General features: G+C 35.2%; 1 non-coding gene across 1 annotated transcript; it reads right to left on the minus strand.

Moving 5' to 3' along the window:
• Positions 1–415: 415 nt before the first annotated feature.
• LOC108214773 (alpha,alpha-trehalose-phosphate synthase [UDP-forming] 5) lies at positions 416–13980 on the minus strand. The gene is made up of 8 exons (XR_010289623.1): positions 13092–13980; positions 12823–12990; positions 11911–12040; positions 8735–11416; positions 7656–7787; positions 7227–7475; positions 1236–7059; positions 416–817 (listed from the first exon to the last, which is right to left on the minus strand). It is a non-coding gene; the product is annotated as an alpha,alpha-trehalose-phosphate synthase [UDP-forming] 5 (transcript).
• Between the last annotated feature and the right edge of the window lie 276 nt (positions 13981–14256).

Raw genomic sequence — 14256 nt, forward strand, 5'->3', positions numbered from 1 at the left:
TTTTATTTTCAGAAATAATATTTTTCATTCTCTGTCAGTTATTCCCCGCCGAGAAATTTGAGGCACATTTCTCCAAAGAAGGACCTGCCATAGCACTCATTATGACCTCAAACATATCGTCATCGGAACGGTCATCACCAACACAAAGAACATCCGGAAGCATCACTTTTGTCTGCATAGTTTCCAAGAGGCGTTCAGCCACAAGGCCTTTGCTGACACCCTGCTTACATAAACTTGGGCGTGATGAAGAACAGTAAAGCATCATAGCATTAATCTGTGCGTGTAAGGTTGGGTGGGTGGTTGCGAGTGTGGATATATAGCAATTCATCAAGTTAAACTTATACGGTTATATATTGATATTACTTTAGGCACAAGCCTGTTGTTCATAACAAATAGATGACAAGTTAAGGAAGAGTGCATCGTAGAGCCTTGACCATATATTATTGATTAACCTTTAGAATTGATATCGTCTAAAGTCTCATTACATCCATTGCATATGTGACCAACATATGAGAAAAAGAACAGTGAATACATTACTGACACCTGAGGTATAACTTCCATAATGTTTAGACCACTCTTAACAGAAACAGGTTCAATTGCTGGAACACTCTCCAAGTGATCTAAAAGCTCCGTAGCCTGACATGACCCCAAATCTGGATCTGCAAACTGGTAATTCCAAACAAGTCCACTCTCTTTGGCCTCAATGGTAAAACCATCAGTAGTTTCTGTGTACAATTTCATTACTGGCTCAGCAATCTGTTTCCAGTAAAAATCAGGTAGAGTAACACAGGTTTCCCATTCTGCATCTGCATTTGGCCTGAAAAGAGAGACAAAGAGAAAGGATTTATTTGGTTTCAAAAGAATGTATACAAACTACTGAATAAAGTTTCACTAACAATGATCATTACAGAGACTACTTCGCCTAAAAAGCAGATTTATTAACAAAGCTTCGAATGAAAACAAGAGTGGAAGTCCGTCCCACTACGTGAAGGTCGTCTGAAGCCTGAAATATCTTCCACAAGTTGCAGTTTTATATGCTGTTAAGTGTATTAAAAATAGAATGTGTACAAACATTAGGCTGCTGTCAGAATTTTGTGCACATCATCATCATGATAGGCAAGACATATATATATATTCATTTCCAATCAAACAGACCTAACAGTTTCCTAGGGAGACCAAGGAAGTCCAGATACAACTAAATTTTACAAACATATAAGTATCAGAAAAAGTCGTACCTCAAAAAATAACCATGCTCTGCTGCGACCTGCGAGTCCTAATTTTCCACAAGAAGTGAACCATTCAGCTAAAGTTTTCTTAACCTTTCCACTAACAATGAACACAACATTCTTGGGATCCCTGCATAAGTTGTTTAACATTCCAACAGCTTCAACAATTAGGACTTTCACAGATTGAGCGTTGCATCATCATTGTACCATTATAGTTCAAAAGAACTGCGCAATTTTTCGTTCTCTTATAAGCAGACACAATATGGTCAACTGAGAGCTTCCTAAAATTTGGATCCAAAGCAATTACGCGGAATCCTAAACCAAAACCTATAACCCAGCACCTTCTCCTCACATGATCCCTACATGCCCTTTCAAGATCTTGCAAAAAACTGTGAGTCCAGTATGGAACATCATGGGTGCTCACATATCGGTCTCACTTGTCATGCTCACATACCGAAACATAAGCTTGCCACAGAGACCTATCGAACAGGCCACCAAGATCAGGGGGGGAGAGGAAGCATGTAGTGGAACAGGGGCCAGAGTTGCTGTTTACAGAACCCATGATAGTATTTACCTAAAAGGGTTTTATATCAAACTGGCACTCGTTACGTCAAAATATCTCACTTGACCCACACATCTCAACAGGGACTCATTTAAGCCACTATAAACCAAATACATATCATTTTACCCACATCACTATTCATACCTCTTTACTTAATCATTTGTCAAAAATTAACCGTTTGGTTTTTTACAACGAAACCACTTCGAGTACTTTCATAATTGTCTCTAGTATTTATAAAAATAATTTGAGAATTTTTAAAGCAACATAACTATGTAATTAAAAATATATGTAGCTCTAAATATATATTTATTTGATCACCCTTGTTATGTTGCTTTATAATTTCTCAAATTATTTTGATAAATACTAGAGATAATTATGAAAGTACTCGAAGTGGTTTCGTAGTAAAAAATCAAACGGTTAATTTTTTATAAATGATTAAGTAAAAAGGTATGAATAGTATGTGGGTAAAATGATATGTATTTGGTTTATAGTGGCTTAAATGAGCCCCGTTGAGATGTGTGGATCAAGTGAGATATTTTAACCTAACGAGTGGCCTGTTTGATATAAACCCTTTTACTAAGAAGGTCAGGAGGCACAAAAGCTGGCACACATTTGAACGTTTCAAGCGAAGTTCGGGCAACATCTTCTTGCTCACTTGGATCAATCTCTTCTCCAAGACACCCAACATAGATAACTTCCACATCTTGTGCAAGGCCATCTTTTAGTTGTCGAAGAAGGGAATCCTCATTCCAACTGAAGTTCCACCCTCTACCATCAGATCTTCTATGTGCCCGGAGTGGAAGTTGGTTTCCAACAATTATCATCCTTCCTGTTGAGATGGATGATAATTACTAACCTCTTAGTCTCTTTCTTCCTGTAACCGTACAACATTTCTCCCAACTTTGTTTTAGTAAACCCCTTGTCTAATTAAGGAAAATTGCAAGGCTGGTACATATATTTCCAGCTGACCATTTCTTGTCTGCTTGCAACTTATCTTAAAAGAGCTGAAAATACAAAATTAAATACAGAACCTGAACCCTAAGTCTAAAGATCTTCATCAGCCTTGCCCCAGTTCTTAATGTTGGTCAAAAGAGTCAGTGTAGCGGAAATCATGCTTTTCATGTAAATAGAGAGCTTGAAACCGGAACCTCCATTTTAATGCGTCCCTGCCACCCCAACTCCGTTTTGGTTTCCTTTCTGTAATATGGTTGCTAGGAGTTGACACAAAGAACATTGATTTTTACGTAGCCTGTTTTCGGAGGCACCCATGTGTGACAAACTTTATATTCAAAAGTTTGTGATTTTAAATGTGGTATGAGTGCTTCCTTTAAGGAGTGCTTATATTAACTTTTGAACATAATCTTTAAGAGTAATAACAGCTATTTTCTTTTGCCCCTGAGTATAAATCCTCTAGCTGTAGTCTGCATTATAATATCCGTACTAAGGTATCCGAATAATATGACTGAACCTGCCATGGTTTGATGCCTTATTTATCTAGTATTAAGTATACCCTCAGCGGTGGATATTTGAAGTGCTTGCACCTATGTAGGTGAGTTCTGTTACCGTTTTTATCTATTGGTAAAATGCAACTTCCCAATAAGATCTTTCCTCACTGCCAAAATGTGGACATGCATTGTTTAATAGTGTACTCATCGGGGCCTGGAACTTGCCCCGACGGCCGGGTATAGGTCGCACGCTTAAGCGCCATCCATTTTCGGGGCTAGTTGATTCGGCAAGTGAGTTGTTACACACTCCTTGGCGGATTTTGACTTCCATGACCACCATCCTGCTGTCTTAATCGACCAACGCCCTTTGTGGGTTCTAGGTTAGCGCGCAGTTGGGCACCGTAACCCGGCTTCCGGTTCATTTATACTTTGATGATGGGGATGAAATACGAAACGTATGGATCTTGTTGGCATGTTGTTTTGGATTAAGGTGATTTGTATTCACTATATTTGCAATTTCCGCCAGATGGTCTTAAACCTAAATTTTTCTTACGTATGAGAGGATACAGTGTCATATCATTCATTTTAGGGTTTTTTTTATTCAACACAATTTTCTACGGGATGCATGATAGATTAACATTCGACGAATAATATGTGTTTTATAAGTGTATTCTTGTTCTCTATGGTGGTCCTTGCAAAAGTACAATTCCTCTCAATACTTATTGGTAGGGATGGCAACGGGTCGGGTCGGGTCGGGTTTCTTAAGATCCAGACCCGATCCATTATATTTCGGGTCGGTTCGGGTTCGGGTCCGGGTCTGGAAAATGAAGATCCGGATCCGATCCGTCGGGTTTTTTCGGGTTTCGGTTCGGGTTCGGGTCTCATTCGGGTATTTAAAAAATAAAATTAAATAAAAAATAAAAATTATATAGCTATAAAAAATGTGATGATTGATTTTTTTTTTAAATTTAGGAACATAAAAAAGGGTTTTACAAGTTTCGTCTAATACATTAAACACGTGAAACATGTTAACTTAATTGTATACAATCATTTAACTTATCATTTATCATTTATATTTTATTATATTTAGATTTTTTAATGCACAATAACTGAGAAAAATATTGATGAAATAAATATAAATTATGTATTGAGCATATAAAATTAAGTAAAATGTTAATATTCATACCTAATAATTCACAATATTTTAATATATATACTTTACATTAAACACATAATATATATATATATATATATAATATTTTGTATCGAGTTTTTATCGGGTCTCGGGTTCGGATCGGGTTTTAATCGGGTTTCGGGTTTCGGGTCGGGTCTCGGTTCGGAATACCTGAGATCCAGATCCAGATCCAAACTCTTTCGGGTCTAAAAATAAGATCCAGATCCGGATCCAGATCCAAAAAAATCGGGTTCGGGTAGACCCAATCGGGTCGGTACGCGTCGGGTATCCACCGGGTCGGATAAAACTGCCATCCCTACTTATTGGTCTTCTGTTTATATCAGGTTCAACTCTTTGATATATTACGTTAATTACAACCTACAAGCACAATGCAATTAGCAGAGCCTTTGATCTGATTACAAAACATTCCACACTTAATACAGGGCCCTTGAGGCCCTTAGGTATTTGAGGTAAATGAACGAAATTTAGGCGAATAATTTACTCATTATCAGTTCTTATGTCAAATAGACTAATCTTGGGCTTAACATGCGATGATTATTTGTTATTGAGCATGCAACATACGTCTGTTCTGATTACATGTTACATTTTGAAACACTGCGTGTCTATCTTGTCAAGATATAAGGCTTGTGTAAACATCAAAGTTCTCCAGTGAACGAAGTCTAATGTCCTACAAAAGATGATCATAGTATAATGTTATTGTTAGCACAATACTTGGAATCATACTATACTGTTAGCAAAATACTTGGAATATAATTAATATAAGCAAGCACTAGCTTACATTGTAAATAACTAGTTGAAAAGCCGCGCGTTGCGGCGGCCTATAAAAATTATATTAACGATACAAAATTAATATTTATAGAATAAAATAAATTTACGGCGACTTATAAAAATTATATTATTAATTCAAAATTAATAGTTGTAGACTAAATAAATTTTATATTATAAGCATCTCGATGCAATATTAATATTAATTTGATGAGTGAAAAAATGAAAATAAATTTCTACATATAATTAACGATATAAAGCACAACAAATCTTTACTTTACTTATGATCTTTTTTCAAGTAATCATGTTCTTCATTGACATTAGTATTAACTTTTCCAACACTACTTTTTAGACATGTACATCATCTCTGCATATAAAAAACATATGGCTTTTTAACAAAACTGATTGATGACATCTAGCTATATACATCGATTGATCAGTAAATCTTGCAAGAACATGGGTGTTTTAAAGTTTAAAAGACATTGGGATGCAAGCGGTCTATAACTCCTTGCTTGCAACAATTTTTATTTTTTTAATACCGTAACAGTGTTCACTTAGAAGGTGCTTGAACCGAGCAAACAGATATTGTGGAAGTGTTGCATGAATAAAATTTTTCCTCTATACAAAGTAAATCATATAAAAATTAACAACAACAAACATGTCTGATTAATAAAACAAATATTATAAAAAAAATAGGGAACAAAAGTATATATTACTGACAGTTAATTTATTGACTTTTTCATCCATCAATATCATGTCAAGACTGTATTGTTCTCTCGTGTTTGGATTCGTCGACTCCCATATTCGACAAACTCTTACTTTTATCAGCCAATCATCTCTATCGCTATTAAAAGCATCTAGTATAGTGTAACTCTGTAACTCATTATTATATTAGATAGAGAAGACAAATAAACTCAACAAAAAATTATGCGTGTTAAATTTTATGATATCTGACCTCAATTTATAGGGGTTGATTTGAGAAAAAACCGATTTATCAAAAATACTTTCTATTTTTATATACACCTTTTCCAAAAATATGATGATAATTTTAAATTCTTATTTGATTTTGATATTTTTTTTAAAAAAGTAGTTCTAAAACTTTCTTCAAATATGATGACAGTTTCAAATTCTAAGATTTTGATATTTTGAAAAAAAAAATAGTTCTGAAACTTTCTTCCTATATATTCGAAACTAAAAAAAACAGTTTTTATTTTTGATATGTTTTAATCCAAAAATTCCAGAAAATTAAAAAAATAAAACAGAACTCTCTGAGAGGCGCCACCTAAACGATCCATGCTTCTCCTTTATATAAGTATATTGATATTGATTTCTACTAAGATTAACTTGATGAGTGTTAATAATTTGTTGACCCATTATGTTAAGGAAAAAATGAACTTTACTACTAAGATTATTGTATCAAACTCGAAGAAAAAGTTTCAAGAAGTATATATGGCAACAAAAACATAGATTTACTGATTTAAATATTTTGATAATTAGTTCTCTCCAGAAGTAAATACAGTAGTCAGTTTCACTCCCTCACTCCTCTGTTAATATGCACTTCCATATTCTTGGTTAGTTATATCAGAGTGGTCAGAATAAGTATTCATTCTCACACTTGAATCCCTTAACAGAACTTGGTAATGAGCAAGATAAGATGTACAGCATTCGCTCACATATGCACAGGATAAGATAATCGATTAAGTAAATCTGTTTCCCCTGTGAAAAGAAATTTTGGCTTACCTTCATTCATGGTATAATTCTCTCTCGTGCTTCAAATTTGTAGTTGCTCGCGAAATTCCTATAAACGTCTTTTTGTATAGTGAGGATCATCATCTGCATCAGCCACTGATTAGTTGATCTGAAAGCCTGCAAATGTATATTAGTGGCTGTATTATACAACATTATAATAGATGACCTCCTAAGAGAACCTCTTGAATGTTCCAAATAGATATTTTTCGGAATGTTATGCTAAAAGGTTAGAACATGCATTACTATAGTAATTCAGGAGAAAGTTAAGACATGGAAGGACTAACTTGTGTGTTCCTTGAATTTTGACTATCAGCAGATTGGCTGTTGGTGGTTGCAAATTTCCCACTTGTACCTTGATTTGTCCCATATTGGATATTCTGCTCGCCTGTTCAGGTGGTTCTGAAGCTACCGATGAGGCTGCGGGTGTGAAATGCTGGTATATAATGGACGAGGTGACCCTTGAGATGTTTGTGTCTTCTGTGGTTGTCACGAGTAATCATTAACTTCATCTTGATCAGGTGGTGATGATATCTCTGAAAAGGCTGCCTTGTATCAGAGGATATTAACACTAAACAAAAGGCAAAGAAAATAATTCCTAATTTTGGATTGCACAGCTTGCAATATCCTCTATAAATTGGTATTCGATTTTCATCACTCTGTAGCTCACAACATAGTTCAGTTGTTAGATTGCAATGAAAATGAAAGTTTCATACCTGCAATATATGTTGTGTATGTGCTTCTGTGACAGCAGAATCGTTAGTAGCTGGATAGTGCAATCCTTCCACTCTCTCGCCTTGCTTGCAGGCTCTTACAGGGCCATCAGCCATCACATATGTTGCAGTAGACTAAATCAGCAAAAGCAATGCCTTTGTCAGTATGTCAGGAACCCTGCTTACCAGAAGTATCTCAAGTCTCCTGATGCTAAGAAGGTTTCAAAAGCATGCAAGGTTCTTTTTCCTAAGTGTTAAGAATCCTCTAATTCCAGTGGAATTTCGAAAATATATGGTAGGAATAAGAAACGCCTTCCTGGCTGATCCAAAATGTGTCATTGTTCACTACATGGTGTCATTGGTAAGAATGCGTTAATGTAAAAAATTTAGGTTTTATGGAGGAATAAAAGCTATTTCAAATATCACGAGGGAGCTGATGAACTATCTTTACCAAATCTTGCTTCTAAATAAATCTAACTCATTGCAGCCCTACTTATTAGACCTTGAAGTAGATGAAAGAATTCAAATTTTAAGAAACCTAATAGCGATATGTACAAGCTAATCCACAAATTTAAAGCCTGCAGACAATATATTCAACAAGCAGTAATAATTCATTCAAAAGCAAACAAGAAAATTCAATAGAAACATAAAAAGGATAAAGCCGGGTTTGTTCAATAATAGGCTACAATCATATGACCAAGAAACGATAAAATGAAAGTTGCATGCTCGATTCTGATGCCCCCAATTCCTATCAATCCAATCCTAGACTAAGAATTACATGTTGCCTTAGAATTAGCTGAAAGCTCCTGCCAATTGATGCTCAAGTTGATAATGTATTATATAGCTAATAGACACTATTGATCATTGATTATAAATTCCTTGTTTTTTTAATTGGCCAACAAAAAAAAAGGTTTCAGTTTGATTAATGAATCAGTTTCCTCGTATCTGCCAAAATAACGTCATTTTAACATGTATTAAATTGACAGTTAAAACAGAACAAAATCAATCGTTTCAACAGATACTCCTCTTACAAAATACAAATAATCCCCTTACAAAGTTTAATAACCGAGTAAGAAAGATACCTAATAACTTTAATGATAGAATCCTCTTCTCACTTTTGAGTATCGATTGGGATTTTCACCAGAGACAGCAACCAATCCTCCTCGTCAATTTTTGTAACTGCTTTACCAGCTAGATTAGCAGCCTAATTCACAGAAAATAAATAAGAGCACACACATTAAAGAAGTATACAAATCAATCAAATGAACAAAATTTAAGCTAGGCTATGGTAACATAAGAACTACATTAAGCTACACCGAGAAACAATAGAACTTACATCCGACAACTTGTCTCCAGCCGTTACCTTCTGTGTTTTAATAGGAATTTGAACGCACTCATCGTCATCTAGAAATTCAATTCGATTCCATTTCAAACATTACATATGTACACACGCAGAATCACACACATGTATATGAAAAATTAGAAACGAACCGTCTAAAGAAACAAGATCAAGAGGTTGAAGGCGGCTGTAGTCGAACAGAGGCTCGAGTTTTAAAAAAAGCACCTTATCCGCATAGAGCATTTAAAGCACTGGCTGGGACATGATGATCAATTATCTAGAGGTGAATCGAGATGTAGGTTGATTGGCGTCAGACAAGGAAGGGGTGTAGCAATTATACAAAGTCATAACACACTGACATCTCAAAGCTATTCATGTACACTCAATTTTCATTCTTGTCGTGGCACCCCTTCATCCTTTTTACATGGAATTGATTTTCGATATAAGTTATTAGCATAAGAGCAAAGTGAAGAGTTTAAACAAAGTAAGAGCTTCATTAATAAATATATATATATATATATATATATATATATATATATATAGGGTAGCACTCCATAGCATACCTCTTATATGGAGTTAGGTAGCACACCATTATAAATATATACCTAATATATATTCTATTATATTTTTTATGAAATATAATTGCAAATTTTGATTATTAAACCGAAAACGAAGTTATACAATTTTTTTATTCCAAAGATCATCTAAAATTATGCAATATCTCAACATGATTCTATAACAGAATAATAATCATCCGGAATTATTCTGTTGTAGAATCAGTTTCGAAAATATATTTTTTTAATCAAATTTTAAGTGTTAAATTACTTAAAATAGATTTATTTTATAGTATTCTATATTGGAATCACGTTTTATATGTATTCTATAACAGAATTTATAATAAAATTGATGATTTATAGTGGCGCACTATGTAACTCCATATAAGGAGTCCCTCTCTGGAATGTTGGCCTATATATATATATATATATATATATATATATATATATATATATATATATATATATATATATATATATATATATATATATATATATATGTAGAGAAGCCATTTTTGCTGTTTGTTGAGTATGAGTTATTGAGTTGTGACACCTCTTCTAGTTGATGCCTTATCTTCCAACTTCATAAGTTTTTGCGGTGAATGGGCTTATTTTGTCTCGCTTTTGTCTTCACTGTCCACCAAGTCAATCACGTCAATCAAAGCTGTCACCCTCTCGTACAATAGCTTCAGAAAGCACCCTCTTGTACAATAGCTTCAAACAAGAAGCTGGTATAAATTGTAATTGGACAGATGTTAAATTTTGACTACAAATGAGTGAAAACATCGAGGAAGAGTTCTTAAAACCTAGAATATCCAATGAATTTAATTTTCTGTTATATTTTGCAGCTATCTGAAACTACACCGGAAAGCAAAATATGGACTACATTAACTTGTGTTTCAGATAAATAACAATTAAGATAAGACACTGCGGTAGGGTTGTTAGATGCAAATAATATCAGGAGAAAATTAACTGAATATGGATATCGAAATATATAAAACAGGATACAACTAAGTTCATCTACCTCTGGCAACTCTGACCTCAAGTGGAGACTCTTCTTCCATCCAGGTATACACAAAAGCAAAGAAGTCGTCTGCTCTGCAGTCAATATTTGCTCAGCAGCAGTACTGGGAGAGGGAAAACTTCACGAACACAGTTTCTGCAGTGCCATCACCTGAATTGAGGAACATCAAGTGATCCTTGCAGCCGCTCCCATGTATTTTGACTAATACCGTTGAAGGGGATGCAGGCCTGCGTGTTTATATACCTCATTTCAGCCACATATCCACTGAACACACATTAGATACATTTGTCAAGAAGATACTATTATGCCTTTAAATAATATTCAAAACTGTTTGATAACCAACTCTCTCAATAAGCCTTAATTAGTTCTAATATTGCGATTACACAGATCTCCGAGAGCCTCCCCAAAGAGTAGCATGTTAAACAACCTACTCTTCCAAAACAAGTGAAGATTGTGCAAAAAACCCCAGGATGATGCATCAAAGCCGTCTTAAATCTATTCCCAAATCCCAAATAATCCCCCAAAAAACATACATTATCTATCTCTGTCTTCTTCGACTCAAAAAGATGAATCAACTCATGCAGAACTGCCACAGTTTATTTCTCCGCATGATCAGTATCATGGCCCAAATATAAAGCATCCTCATAGGGCGAAATATACGGCAAATTGCCGCTCAGTAACCCAATCCCTTACCTTCTTTTGCAAATCAAACCCTCTGGGCAAAGTCATCGAAAAGCTAACAAGCATTCTTCCCTTTTCCCTCATCCTCAATTATAACATAAAAGGCCGAATCTTTTCTCCAAGAAACCAATTCCAACCCAAACCCAAAATTCTCCATACTAACAATCTGAAAATAATTAGGAAAATCAGGAAGCAAATCAAGAACATAATTAAAGGCAAGCCCAGATCTAATTTCAACTTATCAATAACAAATAAAGGAAGCTTGTTTCTTTTCGTCAACATCAAAAGCTTCACAAGTCTCCCAGCAGAATCCAATTTTTGCTTGGGTGAATTAAAAATCAAAGTTTCCAACTTATGTAATCTAAGGGCTTGTCTAGTGACTCTAACTTGAGGGTGTGACAAAGGTTTAAGAGACAAGAAATGAACCCACGGGACTGATAAGTTTCTGCCTATCGCAACAGTTGAGAAATAAAAAAACTCATAATTTCACAAAGGTAAAGTTAACTGGGATCCGCCAAAAAAATCAGCAAACTCTAGACAATAAAAGCAGGATATACACATAATTTATTCCATTGAATTCAACTTCAAGTTATAATTTCAGATTATTAGAACGAATCAATGTATTTGTGTAGAATAAGAACCCTAAAATTAGAGACGTACCAGAAGCGACGTGAAGAGCTTCGCAGATGCAAGTGAAAAATAACCACTTAGCAGCATCCATTTGTCAGAGAAGACTTCTGCAGCATCATTTTCAGAAGAGAGGTTGAAAGGGCGGTGAAGACTGAAGAAGCTGAGAAGCAAACAGACGAGGGTACAAATAAGTTGGAAAATGCTATAGAGAGAAGTAACCAAGGGTAGTCCAGTAAAATCACACAGATTATAATGTGGCACGTTGGTCTATTATATATATAATAATAGATTTGTGAACATAGCAGTCACCTTTTGTCCAAGTTCACCAATAGAATTTCTAATACATCGTTCTATTCTTGCAGGCACAAGCGCACAAGCTTACGAACATTGGCAGACGGTGAATATTCTTCCAGGATGATGTTCCATTATGACTCAATATCAAAAAATCTCTGTATATATTTTTGGCTTTATTAAAATGTTTAGCTGCTTTGATATCCTGCGTAGCATATATAAGACTTGTAACATAATCACCCTACACCAGTCCAAGCATAAAGACCAAACCTCAGAACTTAAGTGCTTTTGCCATATTATAATAGAATTTTATACATTAAAATGAACCCCTTCTGTTTATGGATTTCCACTTGACATGTAGTTTTAGGTCGGTTAGAAGCAGGATTTCAGAAGGAAGCAGCGGGACATGAAATCAGTTTAATCAGAGGATATAACATTAAACAAAAGGCAAAGACAATAATTTCTGAATCTCTTTTAGGAGTTCTCTTTGTTTACTATATTAAATATTCCTACAATGAACAGGCAAAAATCCTGCATCTGAAATATGCATATCTTGCACAGATTTGGTAAAGTTCATGTTCATAGTATAATTTAACGAGATGTTTGAATAAGAGGCAATAGCATAGGCCTACAGTAGCTTAAAGGACTCACCTAGTTTGTTAAATCATACACGACAATTGCAGCTGCAGCTCCGCCATAGTACATTGGAGCTAAGCTATGATATCTCTCTTGACCGGCAGTATCCCATATTTCAAATTTTACAGTTGCCTCATTAACAGCCACTGTTTGTAAGAAAAATGCAGCGCCTATTCTTGATTCCTGAAAAATAATAGCAAATTAATCTGAGCAGAAATTTCTAGGAAGATACTATTGTTTACTTGCAGAACCCAATGAAAAACACTGAAAGATAATATGTTTACCTGAAATTCAATGAATTGCCCTTTTACAAACGGCATAACCAGGCTTGATTTTCCGGTTCCAACATATCCCAGAAGCACCTAAATGCAGCTGGAGCTGGAGCTGAAAGAAATTGTTGATAATTCTTTCAGGAATGGGCGGTGATGATGTTTGTAATGATAACTGGAATGTGGGCTTAGTTTCACAGGTGAAAGTGAAATCTGCAGCGACAATGATTTTTGGAATAGCTGTTGAAAACTTGTGTGATTTGTCTTCAACGTAAGAAACGACACTTGTGATGACTGTGACACTTGAGGTGGTAGTTGCAAGAAGCTAGTAGTCTTTGCCTGAGGAGGTGAATAACCCGGTGTTGATGCTTGCGGAGTCTGTTGAAATAGACTATTAGTATCCACAAAATGAAGTGACCCTGGTTATTTTGTACCTCCTAGTAAAACATGCAGTTGTGCTTGTCCCTGAGTTGGGGCTGCAGAAAATGGTTGTTGCTGGTGATTCTGGATGTTAGGCATGACCCCTGTAATTTTGTTGCTAGGAGCTCCTTTTGAATACTTGTCATTTTGGTTGGAACAGCTGCAGCCATAGCCGTTGATGCAACACAAACTAGACATTCTACCACTTGTGCCTCATCGGACACTCTCAATTCTGAGTGGCAGAAATTACATTTCTTTGTTGTGACCGACATCTTATATATCAGTAGCTAAAGGGGTTCGAGGGAGAGTGAGAAGTTGGTAAGAGGTAGGGAGTAGAGTGGTTTGGTGAGGCTTAAGTTTGTTACTGGTGAACATTTATAGAGAAACTGCTGGTAGTGGTTCCCCTATGGTGTACACTGTACACTACTCGAGTCTGAGGAAACTTTCCAATACTAACCGACTATTAAGACAAATGGTACTAAAATATTAAAATTAACGGAGAACTCAAGACAATAGTGAGTTTTTAATTTTCATAAGGTCTGCGCGTCTTGACTGCGTGCATACAACCATAATGTCAATTACCATGCAGAGAAATTATGAAAGTAAATACATATGCAAAAAACAAACAAGGGAAAGATAAAATAATTTAATGGCACAAAATACCAAAGGAGCTCATACAAAAATCGAAATTAAATAGTGTTTTAAGCAACAAGTTCCAAGAACAATAAAATTGTTCACCTAAATAGATAAGAGGACCACA

Source organism: Daucus carota, chromosome 3, assembly GCF_001625215.2.
Source record: "Daucus carota subsp. sativus chromosome 3, DH1 v3.0, whole genome shotgun sequence".
NCBI lineage: Eukaryota > Viridiplantae > Streptophyta > Magnoliopsida > Apiales > Apiaceae > Daucus > Daucus carota.